Source organism: Phyllostomus hastatus, unplaced genomic scaffold (genome assembly GCF_019186645.2).
Source record: "Phyllostomus hastatus isolate PE091 unplaced genomic scaffold, TTU_PhHast_1.1 phas_scaffold_182, whole genome shotgun sequence".
NCBI classification, from domain to species: Eukaryota; Metazoa; Chordata; class Mammalia; order Chiroptera; family Phyllostomidae; genus Phyllostomus; species Phyllostomus hastatus.
In genome coordinates, this window is record NW_025334013.1 from 249,055 (window position 1) to 270,565 (window position 21,511).

At 69.6% G+C, this 21,511-nt stretch overlaps 1 protein-coding gene across 9 annotated transcripts in view; it reads left to right on the forward strand.

Annotated features, from left to right (window-relative positions):
- The window catches only part of TTLL10 (tubulin tyrosine ligase like 10), a 49,278-nt gene that overhangs the window by 14,042 nt on the left and 13,725 nt on the right, over window positions 1-21,511 (forward strand). For 4 of the 9 annotated variants that reach the window (XM_045859026.1, XM_045859034.1, XM_045859032.1 and 1 more), the window contains one exon: window positions 18,006-18,084. The gene's annotated coding sequence lies outside the window, so the exon portion shown is untranslated. Of the gene's footprint in view, window positions 1-14,685; window positions 14,849-18,005; window positions 18,085-21,511 lie in introns of those variants that run through there. The other 5 variants (XM_045859030.1, XM_045859033.1, XM_045859028.1 and 2 more) reach the window with 3 other exon arrangements.

Genomic DNA, 21,511 nt, shown 5'->3' on the forward strand with positions numbered 1-21,511 from the left:
CGTCCTGGCCTCCTACTGGCCTGGTCTCTGTGTCACCTCCCCCTTCCTGCTCCCCACCCCCCACCACCAGAGCCAACTCTGCCCAGGAACGTTGCAGGCCCCTCCACAGGGTTCTCCCTTCCCCAAATGCCCCCTGGCCCACCCAGCCCACCCAGCCCACCCGGCGACACTAGACCCTGGCAGGGAGCCCCTACAGGCCAGGAGCACGCGGGTGCCCGCTCACAGGCTGTGACCGCACTGGCCCCTCGGCCCCCCACCCCCCACCCCCCACACCCAGCTTCAGTTTTACCCCAAGTGTCACCCACCAGGGAGCGGGGCTCAGCAAAGCCTTGGTCCTTCTCAACAGGCCTCTCGGCCTCTTTTTAAAAACACCAACCGATCGATCGCACGTGACTGCAGCCCCGCAGTTTGGGGACCGGGCTTTGGTGCCCCTCACACGTGCCCAGCGAGGGTGACCGGGCGCACGGGCTGAGGGGCTCAGGCTCCCGTCGGTCAGCTCTGAAACCCGGAGTCTCTTGTCTCTCAGGTGCTGGTCCTCCGGTCGGTGGCCGGCACCTCGGGCCGGGGCTGGGTGGCCTCGCAGACCCTCTGGCCCCGGCGCCGAAGGCCCCTGTCCCGGCCCCGCTGACGTCTGACCAGCAGGCCAGTCGTTGTTGCCCAAAGCTTCAGCCTCGGCGCCTGCCTCAGCACTCCCCACACCCGAGGTGCCCACCCTGCTGACCTGCACGGAGGCATCGCCCCTCGGGCACCCCAGCCCCCGACGAGTCCAAGGCCGGGGCGGGGCAGGAAGGGACCGGCTGCCGCAAAGCCTCACTGCCAGGGCTCCCAGCAGTCCTTGACCTTTGCCCCCATCTCCTTGTCTGCCTGCAGCCCCTGACCTTGGCCCTGGTGGGCTTCTCATTCCTTTCTCCTTGCCCGGCCCTCTGCTGCCCTCTGCGGGGGTCCGGGCCTGGACGGTGCCCGTCCTCGGACCCAAAGGGCAGGGCGCAGGCAGGGCCCCTGCGGTCAGCAGCACAGGGGTGCGGGGAGCGTGGGGTCCGTGCACGGAAGTGGCCGTGGAGACAGAGGCAGGAGGTGGTTTCCGAGGAGGGGTTGGGGGCCTGGTGGCTGTCCCGGGGGGCGGGGCAGGAGACGCGTCCTGGAACAGACCCAGGTGTCTGTTGTGCAGCCCGGGGACGCACCAGGTGCCCCTGGGTTGTTCCCTTTAAAACGGTTAACTCTGTGTTCCGTGCATTTCACCTCAAGTTTCAAAAATCCCTGCAACACAGGCTCCTCCCAACCCAGCCAGAGCGGCGGAGCCCAGGTGCCTGGGCTGCTGGGCCCTTCCCCGCTCCCCTCCCTGGCCCCTCCCCCAGCCTCCCTCGGGGGCGGCTGAAAAACAAGTGCGCTGTGTCGGGTGGGCACGCCCCCCCCCTGCACAATTATGTCCCCGTGAGTGGAAAAAGGAGACGGCAATTTTCTCGAGCCCCATCCCTGGCGGCGGCCGCAGGCATCTCTCTCCTGCCTTCGGGGACCAATTACCCGGGTGGTGGGGATGAGCCGGGCCCAGCGGCCTCGTTAGCCGGCCGCCTCGGTGGGAGGAGGCTCGGAGAGGCAGCTGGTCCCGGGCCCGGGCAGCTCAGCCGCCCCGGGGACTCGAGGTGCAGAAGGCCCCGGGCCCCGGGCCCCGGGCCCCAGGCGGGCGCAGGCCTCTCCCGGGTGGGCGCACCCAGCGCGCGGGGCTGCCGTTTCCTCCCTGCAGTGGCAACAGCCCAGCTGGTGCCCGGGTCCTGATGCCGGGGTTGCGTCAGGCAGGCGGCCTCGAGGGGTTCCCCACAGCACCTGTGCCTGTGGCGCCCGCCCCACACAGCGGCTCCCGGGGCCAGGCGGGAGCTGCCTCCCTGCCTGAGAAGTGTGGGCTTCTGGAAGGTTCCATGTATCCGTCCTCTGTAAGAGCACGCAGCTGAACGGGGCAGGAGGCCAAACCGGGGGCTGGTTCTAGAACGGTTTCCTGAAGGGGCCACTGACCCCCTAGAGGCCTCTCAAAGTTCCTGTGGCAGGCGCCCAGGTGGGTCCACGGCCCCCACTCCACGGAAGTGGAGAGCCAGAGCCTCTGCCCCTCGCTCCCCGGACCCCTGAGCTGTCTCGGGCCCCAACACCCTGAGGAGGTGCCTCTCTGTGCCCCTCGTGGCTGGAAATTCAAGGGCATGACGTCTGCCCCTGAGCTCAGACAGGCAGCCCCAGGCAGAGCTCCTCGTGGGTCCAGGACCCTCCCCGCGCACAGCAGCTGCTCCCCTGAGGGCGCCCAGCCAGTCAGGGAGCGCCCCACCCCCCAGCACCCCTGCGCTCTCCCTCCCCCCGGGAGGTCCCCCCCAGCCTGACCCCGCACCCTTCCAGGCTCTCCCCCACCAGCCCCCTCTCCAGACCCAGGACGGGGCCCTGTCCCCCCAGTCCCTCCCTGACTGGACCCCAGAAGAGACTGCACAGGCCAGGCCCCTGCAGGGACCGCAGGGCAGAAAGAGCCGAGGGCCACACAGGACCGGAGAGGGGTCCCCTGTTGGCACCCCAGAGAAGGGCTGGAACAGGGGCTGCACCACCCAGAGTGACCTCCTCAGTGACCTCACGTGACCTCACTGACCCCCTCTAACCTTGCCGACCTCACTTGGCCTTCTTGCTGACCTCCTCTGACCTCCTCTCTGACCTCCTCCCTCTCCTCCTTCAAGGAGGGTTTCCTGACCCAGCACTCCGGCCACCCTGGGGCACTGGGGGCTCCTGGGCCTGCAGCCTGATGGGGAGGGGCTCCGGGAGGTTGGGGTTGACCAGCGGGGAACCTTCCAGAAAGGAGGCAGTTTGTCCACCCTTCAGGGAAGCCCCAGAAGGTGTGGCCGGGGCAGGGGCAAGGACAGGTGAGGGTCAGGTGGAGCCGGGTGGAGCGGTCGGGGCACAAACAGCCTCCTCGGCCTTTACCCTCTCCCACCACCGCTGGGCCCACCCAGGATGGCGGGCAGAGCTGGGGCCGGCTGGGTCCCAGTGGACGAAGGGCAGGGGCAGCCCCCGGCGTGTTCTGGACCTGCAGGCTGCCCGCGTCCCTATGGAGGCTCTGGGAGACCCAGAGGGGGCTCTGCCCGAGGCTGCGGCTGCAGAGGGCGGGTCAGGGGTCACAGGGGAGAGTCCACAAAGCAGAGTGGCCGCTGCAGCTGAGCCAGACACAGAGGAGAGTGTGAGGCCTGGGGGCCCAGCTGGGGAGCCCCAACCCGACACCTGCCCCTCCCAGGGCTCTGGCTTCCACTCGGAGACCGGGCCCCCCGCCTGCCCTGGGCTGTCCGGGGCTGGGGGACTGTCCCTGGGAGCCCCACCCTCTGCCCAGAATCTGAGACTGTCCACTCAAAGCAGATGCTAATGCGCCAGAGGGCTGATTTGGGACGCAAATCCCAACAGCTGCTGCTGGGCCCTCAGGGTGGGGTCCGGGGCTCAGCTGCCCCCGGAGCCCGAGCCACCCCTGCCGGCAGTGTCGCCGGACGAGGCGCCGGGGGGGACTGTGTGTGCCCACGGTGCACCCCCGTGAGGGGACTGCCGGACCCTGGGCCGCCCCACCCACAGTAGAGGGTCAGCACGGGGCCCTGGTCAAAGGTCCTCGAAACAGACACTTTGCCGTCATTTTGCCTCCACACGGGCAGCAGCGTTCCTGCCGTCAGGCCCCAAACCGCTGCCCCCCACCCCCGCCGGGTCCTCCAACACCGACCCCCAAGTGCTGGCCTGGGGGTGCCGCGCAGGGAGCCCAGGGAAGGCGGGGCGGGGGAGGAGGGCGGAGACACGGGTCTGGGAGGGGCGGCGCCCCTGGGAAGCGGAGCGGAGGGGCGAGGCCTGGGGGCAGAGGGCAGGACCCCGCAGGCCTCAGGACTCAGGCCAGAGGGGCCTGAGAAATGGGCGGGGTGGGGAGAGGGGACAGCGGTGCCGCCCCGCGGCTGGCATCTGTCCCGAGAGCGCAGGGGACAGGCCCCGACCTCGGGCGGCGAGGGCTGAGGCTCCTGGAGCTGAGGGCCCGGTGTAAGAAAAACGCAAACTAAGAAATGCAAAATTGGGGTGAAGCGTGATTTTCATTTGGAATCTGAAAAGAAATAGAAATAAAAGACTAATTTTTGAAAGCTGACAAATACCACACATCTCATAAAATCCAAAGAATAACCTATATCCTTTTTTTTTTAAACAGTTTATTTATTTATTTTTAGAGAGCGGGGAAGAGAGGGAGAAAAATGGCCTCTCGTGCTCGCTGACTGGGGACCGACCCCGCAACCCAGGCATGTGCCCTGCCCGGGAACCGAACCGGCGACCTTTCACTTTGCGGGGCGATGCCCAGCCCACTGAGCCACACGCGCCAGGGCACAACCCGTATTCTTTGTGGATGAAAAGCACGTCCTGGGCAGGTTGGCCTGCCGCGCTGGGAGCAGGCAGTGACGGGGCTGGCGGACGGGGCCCCTCAGGGTGCCGAGACCGTGGGAGCCAGCAGCTCCCTGGGGAAGAAGGGACGGGGGGGGGGGCGGGGCAGGGGCGGGGCTGAGGGTGCCCGTGCGGTCCCGGGTCGGGGTCGGGGTCGGTGTGAGCGCGGGGTCGGTGTGAGCGCGCGGGTGGCCCTCCGTCCAGAGGGAGAGGCGTGGCTGTGCGGGTGTGGAGCTCCGCCCACCAGCGCCCCCCGGGGGCGGTGAGCGCACCCAGCGCCCTAGATTCGCTGTCCACTGAAAGGAGTCGGGGCTGGTGGGGGAAAGCGGGCTAGGGGCGGGGCAGGGTGCGCCGGAGGGGCACCCTCCATCGGGAAAGTGTGGGGACGCCGAAGGGGGCCGGCCTGGAGGCCGCACGGTCAGGCCCGCTAACAGACGCTGGCGGTGAACACCGCAGGAGCGCTCCCCTGGCCGCGGGAGGTGCGAGGCGAGCGCGTGGGGAGGGGAAGCGGCTTCTCCTGGCCGGTGCAGCGGGAGCCACCGTCTGACAGCCACCAGCCTGACAACAGGGGCCGCTCCCTCCCGAGGCTCTGCAGCCGGGACCGCACAGCCGGACCACAGGCGGGAAAGCCGGACCCGGGGAGGCACCCTGGGCGGGAGGCTGGACCCACAAAGGGCTCAGGGGCTCGGCAGCGAGAGCCAGGCCCGGGGGCATCCTGGAGACGCCAGGGCCAGGGCAGCGGTCCCGGCGGTCCCGGCTGGGTGCTGCAGCAGAGGAGGCGGTCGGGACGACGTGTTGCTTTGGAGAGGGCGCGTCACTGTTCACGGGACAAGCACCCAAGTGTCGGGGGTGAGGGGCGTCCGGCCAGCGACTCACTGCCAAGGGTCCTAGGAGTCAGACCCGGGCCTCAGCTGACGCCCACCCGTCGGCCCAGCGGGACCTTCTGGGAAAGGCCTGCAGCCGCGGGCTCAGGGCAGACCCTCTGAGGCCCCATTTCCAGCCGTTTAGCCCAACTTCACTGCCATCTGCCCAAGTCCCCGTGTCCCCCTGCGGGGTCTCGGGCCAGGCCTCCAGGCCTCCAGCTCATCCAGACGGGCTCCAGGCGCCCCACCCCCACAGGTTCGCCGTCACTGCAACCCCAAAACCAACCTCTTCAGCACAGAACCCCGACTCCCAGCCCCAGGACCTCTGCCCGGAGCTCCTTGTCTTCCCTCCGGCCCCTGAAACATGGGGCCTTCCCTTCAGGCCGTGCTCCTGGGGAGGGGCTGGAGGCCAGGGAACCTCCCTTTCTGAGGTCTGCGTTTGGGGTACACCCGTGAAGAGACTTCTTGGGCACCACAGTAACACTGGGAAACCCAGCTCTGGCTGTGGGAGGGGCGGGAGGGGCCGAGGGGCCTGTTCCCCCAGCAGGTGTGTGGCCACATGCTGCCGGCCTGGCTGCGCCGTCTGCGTGGCGAACAAAGATGCCCAGGTCGCTGTCCCAGCATCTGCCAGAACCGCCCCGCCCCTGGGCACTCTCTTTTCTCCTGAGCCACTGGGACAGGCCCCACCCGAGGGGGCCAGCCCCCAGGCCAGGCTGGGCAGGTGTGGGCCCTGCGGGGCAGGGGAGGTGGGGCAGGAGGGGGTCAGACTTTCAGCAGGGGAAGTCCGGGAGCCCTGGCACCAGCCTGGAGCCACTCAGTGCTGGCCAACGGGACGCAGGGCTAGGACCCGGGGCCTGACCCGTCCCTAGGACCTGGGCAGCCCAGCCCAGCATCTCCCACCTGCTCAGGGCCCAGGCCTTCCTGTCAGGGCCAGAAGAAGTAGAAGGAAGCCCACGGAAGGTCCAGCAGCCCCTCAGGCTGGCTCCGCCCTCCGTGCGGGGCCTGCTGGGGAGGCCTGGGGTCCCCGGGCACAGTCCCCACCGCGGTGAGAGCCCCAGGCCGGGCCGAGTTCCCAACTGGCTCAGCGGGGGGGCAGTTAGGAGCAGAGGCCGGCCGTCGTCCCATAGGCCAAGGCTGCGGGTCAGCCCCGGGCCAGGGCAGGTAGGAGAACCGAGCAAGGAGTGCGTGAAGAAGGGGAACTCATCGATGGCTCTCTCTCTCTCTCTCTCTCAGTCCTGCTGAAATCAATCAATACTTTTTTTTTATGAAAAGAAGAAGGAAGGAGGCAAAGGCCAAGAGCCGGGCGAGCCTGGGAAAGCTGGTGGCGGAGAGGCCAGGGGCCACAGGGCAGAGGGCAGGTCGGCAAGGGCAGGTGTGGCCCTCCGGGCTCCGCGGGCTCTGCAGTCGGGGGTCCGAACCCACGTTCCTGCCTCCCAAGCTGAGGGGCGGAGGGAGACGGGGTACACACACGCCTCCCACCCCTCCGGCCCCCCCCCCCCCGCACCAAAGCTCCGCCCCTCCCCAGGACAAAGGGGCTGCCGGCTGGCCACGTGGGCTCTGGACCAGTCTCCGCTCCAAGTCTCCGGGAAGTCCCTCCAGCCTCAGGGCTGAGGGGAGGCAGCTGCCCCCATCAGACCCCCAAGTCTGCAGAGCCCCCCTGGGCCCGCTGACGGTCAGAGGAGAGGGGAGAGGAGGGAAGCAGGCCCAGGGGTGAGACTGGGCCTGGGAGGCGGGGGTGGGGCCCGAGCACCTGCGAGGACCTCACCTGAGCCTCTTCTGTCTGCTCTGCTCACTGCCCCGTTCTGGCCCCAGAGCCTAGTGCAGGGCCCCCGGCCCTGGGATCCCGGCGTGACCTTGGAAGCGTCCTTGGAGTGCTCGGAAGGGCCCTGGTGGAGCTCAGCTGTGCTCAGGACGGGCCAGCAGCCCTTGCTGGTTTGTTTTTTTTTAGATTTTGTTTGTTTATTTATTTATTTATTTTAGATTTTGTTTATTTATTTTTAGAGAGAGGGCAAGGGAGGGAGACGGAGAGGGAGAGACACATCCTCAGACCAGGGACTGAACTGGCAACCCAGGCTCGTGCCTTGACTGGGAATCGAACTGTTGATCTTTTGCTTTGCGGGACGACACCCAGCCCCCTGAACCGCACTGGTCAGGGGTGGTCTGCTTTTTGACCCCACCTTCTGGCTACCCCTGTGCACTCAGGGCCCCCGGCTGGATGCTGATGGCCTCCTGGCCCCCCAGATCTGTCCCCTCCCGGGCCCACTCCTGGGTCTTGCCCCACCTGCACAGCTAACCTGGGCCGTCCAGGAAGGGCCCTGTCCCCAGGGTCCCAGCGGCCCCTCCCCACCTGGCCCCGGCCGGCTGCCAGTGTCAGGGCGGCTCTGCAGTGGCCCCAGTGGACGACACGGGGAGGTGACTGTGGCAGAGCTGAGGGCCCGGTCAGGGTCGCCAGGAGGTCCAGGCACCGCAGGCACCTGGAGCTCCGAGCAGCAAGCCCAGCCTGACCACAGAGGCGGCTGTGGGTGGGGACTGAGGCCGCAGCCAGGAGTCAGAGACGGTGGGAGACCCAGGCCGCTGGCCCCTCCCCAGGCTCTGTCCCGCCTCGCCTGGCACCCACATCCATCTCTCTGTCCTCAGCTTCCCCGACGCCCGCCCTGCCCCCTGCCCCCTGCCCCCAGTGGGACACCAGCCAAGGTCGCCAACAGGGTGCTCCAAGATAGATTTTTACTTCCAATGGTTTTGGGTGCGCAGAGGGGCCTGGCAGTGCCAGTCCCCAAGACCCTGTTCCCCGGGTCCCGCCGGGAGCCTCCTGTGTGAGAGTGTCTGCGGTCACGGTGAGCCCACGACCTCACCCTGCAAACTCCCTCCGTTCCTCCCGGTCACGCGGCACTCGGCCGTCACACGCCTCCTCCGTCTCTGTCTCCGTCTCCGCGGGGCCGGGATGGACTCTCAGACCCTGCCGGTTCGGGCGAGCCTGGTCGGGCGCTCTGGGACCTCCCGGCCCCCCGCCTGTGTGTGTGGTGCTTCTCTCTGGCTCGCCGGGGGCAGGGGCGGGGGGTTTCGGGCCCAGAGCCGCCCTCCCCATCTCATCCACCAGGGTGCCCGCCTCCAGCTCGGCCTCAGCCACCTGACGGAGGTTTTCCAGCCAGCGGGACATTTTTTTATGGTCTTGTCGCTTAATTTCAAGTATTTTTGAACTCCACAGCTCTTGTTATTAATTTCACGTGAAGTCAGAACGAACTTAGATTCACCACTTCTGCACCTCGAAACCCGCCCGCCGCCGCGGGGGTCTGCGGGCGCACCCTCCCCGGGTTCTCTGTTGGTCGGGTGAGGTCGGGTGTGGCTGGGTTTTCAAGGCTGGTGCCTGGTGCGGGCCTCGCTGTGCGGGGGACGTGGCGGCTGGCTGCGGGAGGGCGGGTCCTTCTCGGGTTCCCGTGTCTCCCAGACGGCGGGAGTGCACCTCGCTCTCCTCCGTGGCTTTGAAGCTGTGCCCTCGGTTTTTCCCGAGATTCCACTCGGACGACGAAGTCCCCCAGGCTCTGCTGGTCCTGTGTGGGTGCGGTGGACTCCCTGAGCGGGCGTTTTGAGGTCCTTCGGCCGCTGTGGGGGACGCTCATGCCGCGTTCTTTCAGACACAACTCCTCCCGTTCTCCCCCGCCCACTGCTCCAGCACACACGTGTGTGCGTGACACATGCATGACTGGAAAGAATAACATGGACAAATTCTTCCCCCTCTGCCCCAGCGCCCCAGTTCTCCACCCCCCGACTCTGCGTCTGCTGGAGACCCCCGTTGAGCTGTGAGTGGCGGCTGTGACGTGGTCTCGCTGCTGAGGGCCCGTTTGCTCCTTTCTCACAATCCGCCGTATCAGTCTTTAAAAACTCCGTTTCCCTGAAGTTACTAAACTTCTTTCTTGTTTTTCAGCACCAAGTTTCGCTGCTTTTCCATCTGTGCCGACGGCTCTGGGCTCCGAGGTCCCTGCTGGTGGCGTGGGTGGGGCGCCCCTGCAGGCCTGGGTGGCTTTGGCCACGTGCGAGGGGGCGCTGTGCCTGGACACCTGCAGGGATAGGTTGACGCCCGGGCAGTGAGGGCACCTCCCCGATGTGGCCTTCTTCTGCCGGGCACCTGGGTCTCGCCTGGCCCGGGACCACCTTGACCCGGGGTTCCGGGGAAGACCGAGGTGGCGTGGACTCAGGCTGCACGGCCTCCCGGGAGAGGGGCTCACTGCCGCTCTGGTCTCGACGTCGGGGGGACCCTCGGGGCTCCCAGCTTCCTGCGGGGAGGAGGCCCCGTCAGACACCTGCCCTCACTTTTGTTCCCGCCCCTGGGGGCCCCCCCGGGACAAACGGCCACTTCTGGCTCCTGGGACTCCGCATCTGTGCTCCTCGCAGAGGCTCCGGTGCAGTGATTTGGGGCTGCAGCGGTCTCGGTGAGCGGGGTGGCCCAGCACTGCAGTTGGGGGGCAGCCCGTGTGGGTGACGCCCCCCCGGGTGCCCCCCTCCCTCCGGTTTGGGACCCCTGCCCACTCCTGTCTCCCCCGAGAACCCTTCGCCCGCTGGCCACCCAGGGATCCTGGGGCTCCCCCCGCCCCACATCGTGGCCTCTGTTTGTACCACCTGGGGAGTCACCAGGTGTGCTGCCCACCCAGGGTCTCTGAGGACCTAGGGCAGCCAGCCGGGTTCTCCCCCCGGAAAACCCCCCTACCCCCAGGCAGAGCCGGCAGGAAGTCTGAGCTGAGACCCCTGGACACCAGAGAGGGCTGGTCTGGGTCCTCCCCACCCCCCAGATCGCACAGGGCTCCGTCTGCACCCACCCCTGCGTCCCAGGGTGGGCCCAGGGCGCCGCGGGCTCCGGCAGACGAGCAGAGCGGGGGCTCCGAGAGCACACGGTGCCAGCTGCCCCCGGGCCGGGCTGAGGGGCCCGAGGGCTGGCCGCTGGCTTGGGCACCCTGCAGGCAGTGGGGACGCCTGACGGTGGCAGCCCCAGAGGGTGAGGAGGGTCTGGCGGGCACCCAAGGGGGCGCGAGTGGGCCGTCTGAGGGCGGAAGCAGAGGCCTGGCAGGAGGCCTCGTCTGAGAGCGAGGTTCGCGGGGTCTCGGAGTTCTGGCTCCGTGTCTGCGGGAGGCCGTGCCCAGGTACGGCCCGCAGCGACCCCACCTGAGAAAGGCACAGAGGCTGCGGGGTCTCAGGTGGAAGGGGTCAAGAAGGTCAAGGCCAAGCCAGGCTGCGGGGGCGGGCCAAGGGGTTGGGAGGGTCCGTGGAGGTCGCTGCTGGGACAGCCGGGACCTGAACTCGTGGTCCGGGACTGGGGGCAGGGAAGGGGTGGCTGGAGTTTGTCCAGGAGGGCTGGAGGGGCCCCCGGTGCCAGGCTAATCTTCCCCAGGCACGCCCACCTGGCCTCCAGGCCAGATCGGGGGCTTGGGGAGGGGCCTCGGGTGAGAGCCCGTGGGCCCTGGGGCCAGGCTGGAAGGGCCAGGCCTGGACGGGGAGGAAAGACGGGTCGGCAGGCGGGTGCGGCCCCCGTGTGCAGCCTATCACTACAGCAGCCCCCTCCCCCGCAAGGTCATGCCCACCTGGCAGCGCCGCCGCCCCAGGGGGCAGCCGGGGCAGGGAAGCACCTGGCCCTGCGGATCAAGGGCAGGAAATGAGGCGGGCGGGCGGGCGGGTCCAGAGACACAGGCGCTGCAGCCCCACCCCCACCCCCGCTCCGGAGCAGAGCGGGCCTGTCGGGGTGGGCAGGGGCCTCCACTGCGTCCTCAGCTCCCCAGAGAGACACCCTGGGAGGCCCGAGCGGCAGAGCGGGTGCCCGGTGCCGGGGGGGGGGGGCTGTGCTGGGCGGACCTCCCCAGTCTGAGCCGCGCACGCTAGGGTCTGGCTCTGCTGGGCCCGTGACCCGACCTCCGGGTCAGGTTGAGGAAGCCCGTCTGCGTTCTAGGAAGGTGCTGATTGGGCGGCCAAACGCCCAATGAGCCGTGGGTGGGGGGAGTCACAGCCCCTTCCCACCCAGGCCCGACTTGGGGGCGGGCCGAGGAGGGTGCGTGACAGTGCCTGCATGGGGTGCACGGACACCTGGGGCGGCTGCCCCAGCGCGCCCACCCACACCTGCCCCCGGTGTTGGCTCCCCGCCCCCCGCCGAGGCCGTGAGCGGAGTCCGAGGAGCCCGGAGCTGCAGGGAGACGCAGACCAGCGCTAGAGAAACCAGGGCAGGCAGGTGCCTCTGAGCCCGGGACCCCCAGGGCCCAGGAGAGGACCCAGCCCTGAGTCCAAGCCGCAAAGGCCCCAGGGCCCAGAGCTGTCCCAGAGGAAGGCTGCGCCCGAGGCTGCAGGACCCTGGGCAGTCTGCGGCGGCTGGCCGCCCCGCCCGAGGCGCCTCCAGCAGCACAACGGCCCTTTGTCCCGCAGCCCCGCCCAGCCAGGCCTCAGCCCAGCCAGGCCAGCTCTTCCACCTGCCCGCTGTGTCCCCAAGCGTGGGGGTGGCTTTCGTCACCCCCCCAAACAGCCCCCACCCCACCACTCGCCTCCGGCGAGCCCATTTGCCTGCCGCATCCCCTCCTGCTGCCATGGAGACGTCCACACCCACCAGGTGGCCCGCCGGGGCCTTTGTCTGGAGGCCACTGGTTTCTCCAGTGACCCTGGCAGCCAGGACTGCTGCCGCCCACCAGGCAGGACTGCATGGGCCCGGGTGCTGTGGGCCTGCTGCGCTGTGGGCACTCAGGACTCGGGTGCTCACCAGGCTGTGCCCGCACCCCCCCATCCACACACATCCTGGAGTGGGGGGCGCTGCCCCAGAGAGACCTGCGCCAGCCAGGGTCCAGGCCGCCCTCCCAGCCGGGGACAGCCCTGTGCTGCTTGGTCACCAGGGGCGACTGCACCTCGCCCAGGGCCCCGAGGCTGGCTGCCAGCAGAGCTCACAGGCACCAGGGGGTCCTGGGGCCCAGCCGGGCTGGTGATGACTCAGAGCAAAGGGGATGTCTGGACCGGCCACTGGTGTGCTGCCAAGAGGGGAGAGGTGTCCCAGTCCTGCCCGGGGCGCTGGCTCGTCCTCGGCCGCCTCACCCCGCAAGGCGCCCCAGGAGGCTCGGGGTCAGTCTTACTCTATTTGAGACTCAGGCGAAGCAGTGCGAGGAGAGCTGTGGGGGCGCTGACAGCAAGGCCAGGGAGCCGGTGGTCAGCCAAACAGTCTCCCTCTCCAAAGTGACCGGCCGGGGGCACTCACGCCCGGACCCCCCGCCATGCAGCCTCGAGAGCCTCGACCCCTGGCCAGCAGGTTGGCCCAAGGGGCCGGCCTCCACGTGGCCACAGCTCAGCTGCACCCTGGCCTTTCCACTCCTGGGCTGGACTGTGCCTCGGAGACCCAGCTGTGGCCAGCTGGGCAGCCGCTCCCCGGGACAGGGGTTTGTGATGACGGCCCAGGGTGGGACAGGAGCCCCTGGCGCGGTCCTCTGCGTCCCAGGGCCAGCTGGAGCCCTGTCTTGCTGCGGCGGCGGCGGCGGCAGCGCCCTGGGGCCGCCATCGAACTAGGCCCCCGTCTGAAGTGGCGTGGCCGTTCACCTCCGAGTGGGGCAGCCTGACCCAGACCAGGTGTTTCTGCTTCTGCGGGCAGAGCGTTGGAACTGGTGGCCAACGGCACGGTCCGAGTAGCCAGGACAGGCCATGTGCTGCCGGGACAGCCAGGTCCCCGGACTCGGCGGGGACTGACTCTAGCACTTCCTCCTCCATGGGTCGGGGGGCGGGGCTTGCTTTTCACGGGACGGCCCCTGCTTCAGGCCCCACCACGTCCCGATCAGAAGCCCTCGAGGGCTCCGAGAAATGGCGGAGGCTCCCTCTGGCCGCCCCGTGTCCTCCCGGGAGCGTCTGACGTCCAGCAATGCCATGCCCCTCGGCCCCAACCCAGCACACCCGGCTGAGACAGGAGGTCCTGACCAGGACACTCGGTGACCCAGTGGTGGAGGCGGGGCAGAGGTCAGGGCGTAAGCCTGGGAAGGGTCTTCGGTGGGCAACCCCTCCTCCCGCTCCCACCCAACCGCCAACGCCTCCAGGTTTGGGGTTATCAAGCCATGCCTCAGTTTCCCCAAGGCAGGAGTGCCACCAACCAGGGCTGTCTCCACCTCACCCCCACCCAAACACAGACACTCTGGTGGGTATCGGGGAGGGCGGGTGTCTTGCCAAAGGTGTGTGTGCCCTCCACAGCCCCAGTGTCTGGAGGTCGGTGGTTTGGAGGGTCAGAGGCCACTGATGTTTCCAGGACTGCCTTCCGGAAGCTCTGCCTTGGGGCCAGGGGGCCAGACCAGCTCCTGGGTGCTCTGCCCCCCGGAGGCCAGGAAGAGCCCCCATGCCTGCGGCACCCCCACCCCCGCACAGCCCTCTGGGTTGCAAGGCCGGGCTGGGGACACGCAGGGACCGTGGACTCAGAGCCCTGCCCCGAGGGTCAGTGGGAGGGCTCGTGCTCCCTGATGGTGACCCCGGCAGTCTGAGCCCACAGCAACTTTCGGGGGGCTGTGCCACCCTCTGGGGCCCCCGTGTAGAAGGGACAAAGGCCCACTGGGAGGCAGCCCCCCGGATGTGGTTCGGCCCTTGGAGACGCCCTGCGGCAGCCACGCACCCCCTGCCAGTCTGTCCCCGGACAGAGGACGAGGCCCCGGGAAGCCCGGACCCGGGGCCGGAGGGACCGTGAGCCCACTCGGGGGGGGGCTGGCCTGGCCGCCCAGCGTCCACGGCGGGGCCGCCGGAGCTCGTCACGGAAAGCGGCTGGGCCCATGGGGAACTCCCTGCTGGTCGGGCTGATGGCTGGGCCGCTGGCTCAGTGCGGGCCCCTCTGCCCAGTTGGGAGGGCCACCTCGCCACCCCCACCCCGCACGGGTCCTGGGCCTCCCCGCACTGCGGCCCCTGCAGCCCCCACAGGACCCGGGGCCGACACAGCCTCGCTCCCCCGCACGCGGGCCTGCGCGGCACGCAGGAGGGGGCTCCCAGGGGTCCACGCGGCGCGGGCCGGGGCCGGGAGCGGGGGGCGGGCACAGCCCTGCGCTTTGTTCCCAGGAAGCTGCAGGTGGAGGGGCAGAGGGCCTTTGTGGGCCCCCCCAGGAAAGAGGGGGTGCGGGGTGCGACCCCTCTCGGCCCTCTGCCTGCTCCAGCGGGGCTGAGCTCAGGGCTGGACAGGAGCCACCCCCCGCCCCCGCCCCCGCCCCGCACGCCCCACTGCAGCTCCTGCAGGAGCTCTCTGCCCTGGTTTTTGTTCAACCTGGGCCCCCGGGCGGGCGGGGGGCGGGCAGGAATGCGTGTGGGGCCCGCCGCCCGCCCTGTGGCCCGCGTCACGTCACTGCCTCCCTGCTGGCCTATGGGAGCCCGGGGGACACACCTGTCGGAAGCCAGGAGCAGAGATTGGTCGGCGGCGGGCAGGCACCTGTGTGGGGCGGGGTGAGGCCCTGCATGTAAGGCGAGCCCAGGGCCACGCCGTCTCTTCCCGGCCCGGCCCTGCCCTCCGCTGCTGCAGGAGGACCGGCCACCGCCTCCATTGTCCCCGCTGCTCTCTCGACTTCCTGGAGACCAGGCAAGCTGCCCACCTGCAAGTGCGGGTGCGGACGCACGCTGCTCCTTTGTGTGCGGGCTCAGCGGAGGGAGGCAGGGGCCGGGCTTCCCCGGGGGGTGGCTGCCCTCCCGGCCCCCCTCCGGCGAGGCTGGCGGATCAGGCTGGGTCACAGCCTGACCTCCGTCCTGGGCTGACAAGTATTTGGGGTCACTGGTGCCAAAGCTTCTCCAGTGTCCATTCTGAGGCCTGGTGGATCCTGGGTGCAGGGACGGTGCTGGACAGGACACAGCAGCCCGGCCGCCAGGCTGGGGGCAGGGAGCGGCCTCCCACCCTCCTCCTCCAGGTGCAGAACCTGTCGGGGCAGGTAGGCAGGAGGTGGAGGAGCCCGGGGAGGCCGCTCTGTGGGGAGAGCCTCCAGGTGGCTGCCGCCATCCCCTGCACGGCTGACCAGGACGGGCCGTGGCAGCCGTGGCGATGGGCCCGTTTGGCCTGCGGTCAGGACTCGGGGAAGGGTGGTCCTCCTCCTCTGAGGAGGAGGTGAGTGGCCCCTCGGGCTGGGCGTGCTGGGTGTCGGGGCGAAGCCATCTTGGGTTCGGCCACTTGGAGTCTGTAGGCCGCACCTGCAGGGCCGGCGGGCGTGGGCAGTGGGCTCTGCCCCACACAGAGGGTAGCTGGGTTCGACGGTAGTGAGGGTTTCCGCCTTCCACCCTAACACGGCCCCTCTGGAAAGCTCTTTCCCAAACGCGGTGCTGACTCCAGGGGCACCTTGCTCCCTGCGAGCTGGGCTGGGGAGGACTCGGGCGCCCGGCTCTGGGCCGGTGCTCTGGAGTGGGCTCGTGGGCAGGGCTGGGCTGTGCCAGCGGCCACCCCGGGGCAGCCAGAGCTCAGGGCAGAGCCGGTCTGGCCTGGCTCGCGGCTCTTCCTAACCTGTCTGCGTTGGAGGCACTTGCTCACAAAGCCGGAACCAGCTTGGAGGAGGGGTGGGACGGCCCCGGCCGACAGGATTCCTCGGGGTCAGGACCAAAGTCTGTCCTCCGGGTCCCTGACCACAGTGCACGGGAGCCGCACGGCAGCCCGTCCGGGAGCGGCAGCCGTTCCGGGGCAGGTCCGGGGGCTGGGAGGCGGTCAGCCAGTCCGTCAGGCCAGGGGGACACGCGGCGGGGTTTTCTCCGGGGCACGGTGTCGAGCGGGTCGTCCCCAAACTTTTAGGGGGAACACAGGTCGGGTTTGCTTTGTTTGGCTTTTGTCTAGTCACCCAGGTGAAATGCTCAGAAGTGAAGGTGATTGGCAGGATGTTGAATTAGCCCAAGTGAGTTCCGTGTTGATGAAAACGCAAAGCAGCCACAGGGTGTGGACGCAGCCTGCTGTCCGTCCCAGCATTCCGGTGATTTGCAAATGCCTCATTTGCAAAACCAGTTTGTGGGAACGTTCCGCGTGAATCGAGAGAAGGCGAAAGGTCTGCGGAGGCAGCGGCCCTGGGGAGCCGTGCCGTGCCGCCGCCGCGGGGCGCGGGGCGCCGCCGGAGGGCGGGGGAGCGGCGGGGAGGCAAATGGCGGCGGCCTCGCGGAGGGACGAGACTCCGCGCCTGGAGACGGGCCCTCGGAGGACGCCCCCGCCTCTCCCCACACGCGCGGGGTTGGGTTTCAGCGCTTTGTTCTCCGCGGGCCTCACCATTGATTAAGGCCCGCCGGGCAGGTTAGCCGGCGGAGAGTGGGTTTTCCACGCTGGGGCCTGCCTCTCCGCCTGCCCGGGGCCGCGTTCGCTGTGCAAGGGCCCCTTCCTCCGGTCGCCCGAGCCGGGCCTGGTCGTCATGGCGATGATTGACGAGGCCGCATCCGGCCCCAGGGCGCCGGCCTCACTCTCTGCCCTCCCGGGCCCCCGCCCGGGGCCACGTGGACGCAGGGCACCTTCCTTTCCACTTCCGGGCCGCCCGGGCTCCCTGGTCCAGGCCCTCGACCGCCCTCGGAGCTGCTCGGGGGTCCGGGCCAGGCCGGGCCGGGCTCAGTCTTTGCCTGTGGGGTCCCAGGGGCCTGCCCTGGGCATTGGCAGGAAGCTTCCCGAGGCCCCACGCCTGGGCCTGTCCCTGCGTCTGTCTGTCCGGCTGTCCTGCGCCTCTCCCAAGTGAGAACGCAATGGCTGGGGGCTGGCGGGCAGCAGGCGGCAGGGACGCCTGTCCATCTGGCTTGTGGCCGGGCCGGCCGTGGGCCTGTGGGGCCTCTCCGGGCCCGCTGCTCCCCGAGGAAGGCTGGCCCCGGGTGGCCACGGGCTCTGGGGACACCAGGCTCCAGCTCCGGGGCCATGACGGGGCCGGGGGGCCGGGGGGAGGCAGCTGTGCTCAGGGGGCTGGCTGCAAGGTGGGACGCTGGGCGCCGCCTGCATCCCCTCTCTCAGCCCCCGCGGCCTCCCCCGAGGCCTGGCAGCCCCGAGCGAAGCTGAAATTTAACTCGGCTCTGAAAGGGAAGTCTAACTAAAGTGCTCAGCCCAGAAAACGGTGCGGCCGCATTCCTCAGCACACTGATTTCCCCAGGCCGGGGGGCCAGACCCTGGCCAGCTGGGGGGGACCGGCAGTGGGGATGGGACACAGGGCAGCAGCCCGGGCACCCCCCCCCCCGCCCCCCACGCGGGGCCTGGGTCGGGGTCAGGTGCTCCGAAGACTGCCTGTGTCCCGAGGGCTGGCCGTCCCCAGGACTGGGCTGGAGAACCGGGTGGACCTGGCCGAGGCGGGGGTGGGGTGGACGCAGCCTTTGTTGTGGTCAGCCCGCCAGCCTGGGGGAATCAGGAAGGGGCCCCCACCTCCTCCCTGCAGCCTCTGTGGGTGGAAGATGCCGGAAAACTTGAGAAGCTGCTCTGGCTGGCTCTCCAGGCCCAGGTGCCACTGTACAGGGGACAGGGAGGGACAGGAGGCAGGACAGAGCCCTCAGGTCCCTAGGGCAGGACGCCAGAGTCTCAGTCCCGTGCCAGGGCCCCCGGTCTGGACACTGAGGAGTGTGGGGGCTGCAGATATTCCAACTTCTGGAACCACCCCCCACTCTGAATCCCCCTGTCCTGAGGGGCCAGCACTAAAGACTGGCTTGTCTCCGGCAGGCACTGGGGGCTGCAATCCTGCATTCTGTGTTTGGGGGCTCTGTCCCATCTGCTCTGGGCTTCGGCCCCATACTGGTGAGCATAGGCTGAACAGGGCCCCCCCTCTCACTCCCCTGCAGGGCCGGTACCTTCTTGCCCTTGGACTTCACAGCCAACAGCAGCCAGGGCCGGCAGACAGCCCCACCTGTGGCCTCGCTGGTGAGAGACAGTGCTGCACAAGGGTGGGGGGGTGGGGGTCACTGGGGCCCCAGAGGCCTGCCCAGCCCGGTAGGTGGGGGGAGCAGGCCCCCAGGGGCTGTCCTGCCTTAGAGCCACGCCACCCTCCATCCTCACCCTTGACAAGGGCGGGAGGGGCTGGGCTGCAGACAGCCCGGGTGGCGTCCAAGGGCAGAGGCCCATTGTGCGGCCACTGCAGCCCCTCCAGCCTCAGACACACAGTCGTCCGGGGCTCCGAGGAGCTGAGCCTGCCATCCAGGCCTCTCCCCTGGCCCACCCAGAGGGTGGCTTCCACTCTGCCCCCAAGCACTGGGACTCTGGCCTCCCAGGAGCAGGACACCTGGCCCCTCCTCAGGTGCCCACCCCACGCCCAGAGCCGGTGGCCCTGCTGGGACGGAGGAGCGGGCCCACATGGAGGGCAGCCTGCAGTCCCGTCCCCCGGGGACTCCCAGATGCAGCAGGCTGGCCTTCCCCAGGCTGAGCCCCACCGGGGGGGGGGGGCCCTGAGGGGCACCTGGGGCCCTCGAGAGAGCCCCGTCCCTCCCGGCTGCTCCTCACGTCGCCGTCCTCGGAGAACGAGGGTCTCCCTCAGGCTGCTGAACGCCCCCACGCCGAGCCCCTCCTGCCCCTGCTGGGCGGTCCCCAGACCCACCCCGGGGCGGCCACCGCCATCTTACTGGGCAGCATTGGATGGAGTCGGGTCTCTAATACTGCCTGGTAATGATGACGGCGGTGCCCTGCACGCAGCGACGGGGCCGCCCCCCCCAGCCCGAGCCCCGCCCCTCTCTCGCCCTGCCCTGTCCCGCCCGTTGGCTGTGGGAGGGGGGGTGCATGGGACAGAAAGCTGACCTCAGGCAGGCCACTTCAGGCCCGCTTGGGCCTGAAGCCCCTGCTCAGCCCCGAGAACAAAAGGCTTCCTGCAGCCCCACTGAGCGCTCCCCCCAAAACAGGGACCCGGGATCGGGGCATCAGGGGTCCCGGCCCTGCCCACGGGGCCCGGCCAGGCGCCGCCCCTCGCTGGCGTGGGCCGAGCAGACTGTGGGGGACACGGGCGCCCAACAGACCGGCCCCCCCTGCAGCCCCGCCTCCAGGCCCCGCGCCCTCGCCCTGGACAAAGGGGGAGCACACAGGCCTCCCGCCGCGGCCCTCCTGCCCGGGCGGCCCCCCTCCCCCCCGCCCTGCGTCCTCGGGCCGAGGCACACCTGGGCCCCTGTGGGCATCTTACCGGACAGTGCTGGACTTGTCCGCTCGGCTCTAACACTGTCTGGTAACGATGCTCAAAGGCAGCCCGCCGCTCGCTGCCGGGACGCGGCCCGGGGACGCGCCGTCCTGCCCTTCCTCGCACGCAGAGCCGGGCCGGGCCGGCCCACCCCACAGTGACGGACCCTGGGAGAGGGCGTTGGGGCCGGAACACGGGGCCTGGAGGAGGGCACCAGCGCCCCCGGCCCGCACCCGGCTCGCCAGCCTTGTCTGGGGACCTGGCCTGCTGCCTTCGCCCTCTGCCCCGGCGCACCGCTGCTGCTGCTGCTGCTGCGCGGCCCTGAGGACTCCCCAGAACGGACAGCCAGCCGGCCGCAGCCGCACCGGGAAATGCATTTTCGGCACTGGTCCAGCGGCCAGCGCCCCCACCGCCCCCCCAGCCAACCGCCTTCCCTTCCAGCCCCTCCCATCCACCGTGCAGGGAGCGTCCCATGTCACTGTGGCACCCCGACCACCGAGGCCATTGGGAGCTGGCCCTCCTGAGAGGCCCCCGTCGGGTGGGGCCGCAGCGGGCACTGACCTCTCACAGGGCTCCCTCCGTCAGGGGGGCCAGCTCCTGTGTCCCGCCAGGGTCCCAGGAAGGACGGTGCGTCCATGCGCCCTGCCCCGGCCCTCGGGCTGCTGTTCCCCGATGAGGAGGGTCCCCTCCCCCACCAGCCCTCCCAGCGTCACAGGCGGAAACGGGAGCACGGTCTGAAATGGAAGCCAGGACGCCCTGGTTTTATCTTTTCAACCGGGAGCCGGGGCTCGGGCCCCCAGACCAGCCTGGCCGACAGGTGCAGGGGGAGCCCCCCGCCCCCCCGCCCAGGAGCCCCTCCCCGTCTAGGCCCCAGCTGGTCTCCCAGGGAGGAGGGTCTGACCCGGCCTCCTGTCACTCATTAACTGAGCACTGACTCAGGGTCAAGTGCAGGGGAAGCAGAGGCCCCAGCTGCGCACGCACACGCGGTCCTGGGCCTGGGGGCCACATGCTGGGCCAGGGTCTGTGCGAGGCCCTCCTCGGGGCGGCCCAGTCCTGGGGGCTCGGGTCGGACACCAGGACACCGGCCATGGGGGGGGGGCGGCGCTCTGCAGACTCAGGGGGCCTGGGGGGCCCGGCACCAGCTGGACGCTGCAGGACAGGCAGCCTGCGATGGGCGTCTTACCAGACACGGTTAGACCTGGGTCCTTCTGTCTAATACTGTCTGGTAATGCCGTCCGTCCACGGCCCGGTCGCCACCGGAAGAGGGGCTCCCGCCGGACACCGCGTGGAGGGGGAGGCCCGAGGTGGCCCGACCGGGCGGCGCACCCTGCCCCCGTGCTGCCCCCACGGTGGCGCGGTCTGCACCGGGACGTCCCCAGCCCTTGCCGCCCCGACAGGGGGGAGACCGCCCACCCTGGGGCGGGCTTTCTGTGGCGCCAAAATAAACTGCGGGGGTAGTGAAGGGCATGGGGCACCGGGGACCAGCTTCCATGCACCTCTGGGCGCAGCCCGCCCCACAGCAGCCCAGCCTGGGACTCTCTCCAGGGAGGCAGCCTCCTCCTCCGCCCCCGACGTGCACCGGGCAGGGGGCCGCAAGAGGACACGACAGACGAGGCACCAGCCCACAGACCCCCAGCCCGGGGCGGGGAAGAGCACCCCAGAGACCCCGGGCTGTGCCGCCCACCCAGGCAGTGTCACCTGGAGGGTGCTGGAGGGCACGGGGGCGGGCAGGGTGCAGCCACCTCCTTCCTGCTCCGGCCCTCAGCTCAGGGCCCCCCCAGGTCCCCATACCCTGTGAAGTTAGGGTCACGCTCTCCCGGTGCCACACAGCACCCCAAGTCCCCTAGTCTTCAGCCTCCCGCCCTGCTCCCTCTGCCCCCCTCACTGATGCTCATCGAGAGGTCCGTCTGAGGTCACCCCCAAACCAACCCTCAGCCTCATGGCCCCGTCCCTTCCCTGCGAGTTCCCGGGGCCTGACCCCTGGCTTCCCAAAGACGCGCTGAGGACAGGGCCCCGGACCCTGGGTTAGACCAAGGGCTTGGCCGACGGAGTTGGGGGGGTGGGCCCCCAGGGCTCCTGGGGGAGGTCCCTCCCCCTCCCCTCAGTCTCCCCCTCTGCCCCCAAGTCTTCCCCAGACACGGTCTGCGCAGCCACACTCTAGAGCAGCGAGAAGGGGGGTGAGAGCGGCCC